Source organism: Arvicanthis niloticus, chromosome 3 (assembly GCF_011762505.2).
Source record: "Arvicanthis niloticus isolate mArvNil1 chromosome 3, mArvNil1.pat.X, whole genome shotgun sequence".
NCBI classification, from domain to species: domain Eukaryota; kingdom Metazoa; phylum Chordata; class Mammalia; order Rodentia; family Muridae; genus Arvicanthis; species Arvicanthis niloticus.
This window is the reverse complement of record NC_047660.1, coordinates 121,580,786-121,587,172: the sequence shown is the minus strand read 5'-3', so window position 1 is coordinate 121,587,172 and position 6,387 is coordinate 121,580,786.

Here is a 6,387-nt window from a genome sequence, read left to right as displayed (position 1 = left end):
TAGATTGGTATGAATCATTCCATGTGTAAAATTTTAAAAGGGGGCTTGATTTATGGAAAGTACATTCAAGCACATGCAGAGAGGAAGCATGCCTGTGGTATGCTTGGTTTCTGCATTTCAGTGAGTCTAGAACCCTTACACTAGATAGTTACCAGTCATTTGGCAAGCACCAGCTGTGGTTCATTGCTCAGATTTAGAATGGCCTTGCTTAAATACTTCTACTGGAATTCCGCCCTCACTTCACGCTCTTTCTACTGAGTCACAATATTGGAATTTTCTTTGGCTCTAATGATTTATCAAACAGCTCTTTAAAGATCAAGATGAGTATACTTGGGCATATGGTCTGTTTTGTGATGAGCTGCGTTTGTTCCCATGTGTCAGTGCTCAGAGATACAAACAATTGTAATTGTGGGCCACATAGGCTGTGATTATTCCACAAAGAATGTTTCAGGGAGGCCAGCCCAGAAATTGAAAGTTATTACAGAAAACCAGCTTGGGCTTGGGGTGCAGTGATAACTCATTGCCTTATTAGTGGAAAGCACAGGTGTGGGGATGGAGGAAGTTGTTTTGGCCCAGATGAAGGGGAAGCTGGCATAATTAGTAACCACTCAAAAAGAATACATGGCACTGGTGCTGGAGGACCCATGAGCCAAGGAGAGGCTGCATTTAGAGGGCTTCACAAGCCCACAAAGCAGGTTAAACCTTGTCCCAGGACAATAGCAAATCACTGAAGGATATTTAGTTTACTAGTTTGTGTGTTAGCAAGCTTCCTTCCCAGAATAATACAAAGTGGATTTCAAGAAGTAGAGAACAGATAGAAGAGACCCAAGGAAGGCTGAGTGAAAGATAAGAGAAGATGGAGAATTCAGAAGATGCAGGAAGGGAGGTGGGATGAAGACAAATGCATGGCTATAGGGGAGCAGGGATTAGTCAACAGCACTTCTTGCCTTTCCCTTGTCACTCTCTCACTCTTAACAGTGACCTATTGTTCAAAATCTAGATTCTCCAAACTTTTGAGAAAGACAAAGGCTGGAGGACAGAAATAAGAATCCAAAGCCATCAGAAAAGCTGACAAAGGAGGAGAAGAGCCAGAGGGATTCATATCAGAGTTTTCAAGAAAGCGGTCCATACTTAGTCCTCATAAATTCCAAGCCACTTTGAGAGACAAACTGAAGCTAATTTGTGCTCAGCAATTTGGCATTTTTGTCATCAAAATGAGAGTTGGTCCTTTATAATTTAATCAAAGGAATTCATGGGCCTTATGAGGCTCCTTTAATCATCTTACATACCAACTGTGAGACAGGAGGTGGTAAATGACACTACTCTCCTTTGATAGAAGCACATACTAGAATCTGTATCCATTAAGAACTGCCCAAGGACAGGACAAAGTGGGCCATTTGACAAAGCAACACAGAGTAGAGTCTCTCCAATGTAGCATTGTCTACTGGGTTGAATTGCTCCAATTTAGTAGAAGAGGCAACGTGTTGAACAGGTTGGGATTTCTCTTTGGTATCCTTGTTATGGTAGATAAAATTTAGAAGCTTGTTTGCATTTAAATAAGTTTGGCAATGTTTGTCAAGAAAGCAGTGTTACTTCTCTATTTGGCAGCATGAACCTGGGAGAATGGGGCCTAAAATGAGGTGGACTAAAGTCTCATGCAATAGCCAACTTTATTCAGGGCATCAGACAATTTATACTCTGAGGCTTAAGCAAGGACATGTGAGCAAAGTTCACTTGATTTCAAGTCACAAGGGCAGGATCATGTGAGTTTTGGCTTACAGAGTCATGAGGGCAAGGTCACATTAGTTTAAACTATATACAGTCATGAGGATAGCTTGTGCTTAGAAACATTCTTCTGAATAACAGTGGGTAAGATGATAAGTGATCTAAAGTGAAATACACTCCTATTTTACATCTGGGAGGGGCAGAAAAGCACATTCCCATTTATGGAGGACCCATGATATAAAAAAAATGGAGATTGCAAAGACTCTTGTTTCCTTGGAGTTTTCTCACAAGGACTCAGAATTCTCCTCACACAGCTTTGTGGATGGACTGTGTTCCAATAAGTAGTATTTCTGTCTTCTCTGCTTTTATCTCCCAAGATGGGTGTTATTGTTATGAATCTACTATATAAGTTCATCCTCTCTTCAGTGATTGAATTAAGTACAGTCATGGGATAATGTTCTAGTCAATGTGTTGGGGGAAAGAGTTACAGGTGAAAGACCTGGTGTTTCATACGGTATTTCTTTTGGCCATAGAATGTCACTACATGGTGCATACAACCAAGGCTCTAAAAGAATTTAAGAAGTCAAATACATCCTGATATAGTCAAGGTATATAGTCAGACATGATAGTTTCATTGAGTTATATGGCTAAAAGTTTACCTTCCATACCAGTCTTCGGAGAATTATGTGTGGACCATCCCCACCTTCCTTCGTAAGGGAGAAAATGCTTATGAGATGGAGCAAGAACATGTCCAACACGCATAGAAACCAATGCCAGGCTCACACCAAAGGGAAAGGCATAATTGCACATACTGCAAGGGGGTTGGGATCTGAAAAGATCTCCCTGCTCGGTTTGGTTGTTTGGTTAGTTGATTGTTTGGTTGAGAAAATGGGGCTGGTTGGTTGGATAGTGAGAAGAGTCCTTTTGCACAAGAGTAGATTGCTTCTGCACACACTCATTCTAGGAAAGCAGATGCCAAAGAGTCTCTGAGTCCCACACTAGGGGCTTTACCTGAAGATAACCGAAGAGCCTTGTTATTTAAGGAGTTTATGCCTGAGTGAGCACATGTCTAGCAAGCTACTTCTTTAACTTACTGAGAATCAGAATTAGTTGGTTTTGACATTTGTATTTTGCTTAGCTTGTCTCAAGTCCAGAGAAGACAAGGTATCGTGGTTGTGCATTGGGAGGAACTGAGATCAGCTTCTCTCCTGACTCATGCACTACTACATCAGCTCTGTCCGTGGCCTCCTCACCACAGTGAGCTCTCCTGTTGAGAGAAGTGGATACACAGGGTTCAATAGAGACTTCTCCTGTGGTTCTTTTTGGCTTAGAATATCTTTTCTTCCTGGTCCTGTGCTAAACACTCACTATTCTTGACCCCTGCTTGAACACCACCTTTGGAGAAGAATCCTTGATTCCCCTAAGCCTCAAAAGGCCACGAGAAAGATTTTTTTCCCCTTGACCTTCTTTAATCCTCCGCAGTAGCATGAGTTTATTTATATTTCACTGATTCACTTCAAGAGGGAGAAATCACTTTTTTTAAAAAAAGAAATCCTCAAGGTGCCTCATAGAAGTTGGTTAAAAAAAAAATTGTGAAACGAGGGCTGATGTCATAACTCAGTTGGTAGATGCTTGGCTTACTAATTTGAAGCTCTGCCTTTGATTTACCCAGGATCCGTGTATAAATTCTGGACTTGGTGACACTCGCATAATCTTAGTACTGAGGCAGATTGGACTCATGGGGCTACTGGCCAGCCAGCCTGGTCTACTCAGCCAGTGTCAGCCCACTGGCCAGCCAGCCTGGTCTACTCAGCCAGGGTCAGCTCCCTGGCCAGCCAGCCTGGTCTACTCAGCCAGTGTCAGGCCAGTGAGAGGCCCTGTCTCAAAACAAGAGATGATGACATGTGAGGCACAATACATGAGGCCTTCATACTGCATACCTGTACACATATGAACACACACAGACACATGCATACCTATATACATATGAACACACACACAGAGACACATAGACATATGAACAAACACACAGATCCATAAACAGACACATGCATACCTGTATACATATGAACACACGTACAGAGACACATAGACATATGAGCACACACACAGATCCATAAACAGACACATGCATACCTGTACACATATGAACACACACACACACAGACATACATACAGAGACACATGTATACCTGTACACATATGAACACACACACAGAGACACACGGACATATGAACACACACACAGACCCATAAACAGACACATGCATACCTGTACACATATGAACACATATTCTGACACACACACATACAGGAAAAAGGCAAAATATTAATAAGTCAGGCAGTGGTGGACCCAAGGATTTAATCCCAGATACTTGGGAGGTTGAAGCAGGAGACAGTGAATTCAAAGTCATCACGGGCAACATGGTGTGATGCCCCCCCCCCAAATGTAATGAAATAAAATAAAAACATAAACTAATGCATCTCTCTCTCTTTCAAGAACTTTGTGTGGATTAAAGAAGGTAAAATAAGAAAGCAATAGAAACCTCATGCTTACTCAATAAGTGATAATTCTTGTTCGTGTTCTTGTCACTACAGCTGCTATTATTACTGTTCACACCACTATATCACATGGTACTGGTTTTAGATGTGATCTTGTCCTCTGATTAGAGAAATCCACAGGGAAATGTCTCAAGGGCTTTTCATCATGTTTAGCTCTATAACTGTGATGGAAATTGCAGTTTGGTTGGGTCTTGTGAATAACATGTTCCTACCCCACCTCGTTTATTTGTTAGTTCGAGTACCTCTTGCAACCTTTTACAAATAAGTGGGTTGATTCACTCTAACACGCACTTTCACCAGTTGGCTCTTTTCTGTGTAACCCCTCGAGTCCCTATTCAACAGAGGCTAGTAATTACCATAGCAACCGCAGCATGCGGTGCCTTGTGCACTCTCAGAAACAAAGCACTCGCTTTGAAAAAAAAATCACACACACATTAATTTGTTACATGAAATTCTATTTCATGCTATTTACGAAGGGAATTGTGCCTCCAACTAAACCCACTTACCTTCCTCACTGGACTTTGGGCACACGGTTGCTCTGCTCTCTCCCCACCCCCATGGCACTCTAATCCGTACACACATTGATTCATTTTAAAAATGAAATCTTTGTGCAATTGGGGGAAAGGATGGGGATTTGGTTTCAGCTGGAAGGCACAAAGGTCAGCAAGAGGGTGCACAGACCTATATAACAGTTGTTCCTGTCTGAGTGATGACTATGCTACCAAGGGGATTCATTAAAATGGAGCCTATTGCTGTTACATTGAATGAGGCTCTCCATAAATTCTGCTGAGATGCTGTCAGTGGCTATGCCCATAGGTAACACTTAAATGCTGTGCCTTCATCTGCTTGCTGGTGCCTGGATTTCAACCCACAGGTGCCTCCCCATTCACGGGAGTATATGCTTACTGACTCCAAACCTATCAAGAACCCAGAGCCTGGAACCTATGCACTCCTAGCAAACAAGCTTTCCCAGGCTCTCCCTGTGTGTGTCTAACAGGGCATTAGGCTTTGGAATTCGACAAGACTATCTATGCCATAGCTACTTGTACTGGGTCCCAACTGAGCTGGGAGCAGAAAGGGGAAAGAAGAGTTAGCTTAGAGTAATTTGAAGTCACATGGTAATGTGACCTCCCAACCTTGTCCACTTAATAGACAGGAGGAGGTAAAATGTGTGTGCCAGGGAGATTGTAGGCTTGAACAGCCCTCCGTGTCCATCGTTACAATCAAAGGGCAAGCGACAGAAGGTAGACTCCTTCTGTCCTGTTTCCAAAGTCACCTTTCAAACTGAGGAAGCCTAGGGAGAAAGTGCTTAAACGAGACTCTTTTCTGTTGCTGTTTAAGGCCAGCCAGTTGGAAGCCACTTTATGAGTTCTCTAGTTGGAACTGATGTAAGAAAAAAATGCTTTGGTCTGAGGGAAAAATACATCCCAGTCAAAGGCTTTTGCGGGTCCTCAGAACAATCAGGGTTTTTCCCTCTGCTCTGCAGGAATTCAGCTAGGCCTTTGGGAGGGAGGATGGAGGCAGGGCAACGATAGGAGGGTTGTTTCCCCTTCGAATGGAGCTGAGGAAAAGAATGGAGAGCTCAAGAGGTGAGTGGACTGGTGGGAATGGGCAGAAATACCCACAGTAGCTTTTTACCAAATATGTCATGACGTGGCTTGTATTTATTCACTCTTTAGATGAGAAAACCCGATTGGAGATACACAATCCTTCAGCCACTGCCGCTGGTCTGTAAGGCCAGGGTGGACAAGCCAGGTGCCTCTTTGTTCCAGAGGTTGCCTCCAGTTCGCCCGCCCCCTCCAGCCACCTTGCAGAAATCAGGCACTAGGGTGCGCTGTTGGCCCAGAGATGGCTCTGCATTAACCAGCTCTGGAGGCAAACGCATTAGCTGAGAAGCAGGAAAGTCGGTGACTGAGGAAATTATTATGCACAGTTCATTTCCTTGTAATTTAACTCTCAGAGTAACAAAAGCATAATGTATAGCCTAGTTTTCTGGTCTGATTTACAACAATTTGAACTAAAAGATGATTTCTGCCTTGCCCCACCCCCTTCTAATCATTTCCGCTGATATCAGCAGCTGAGAATTTTGTATTTCACCGT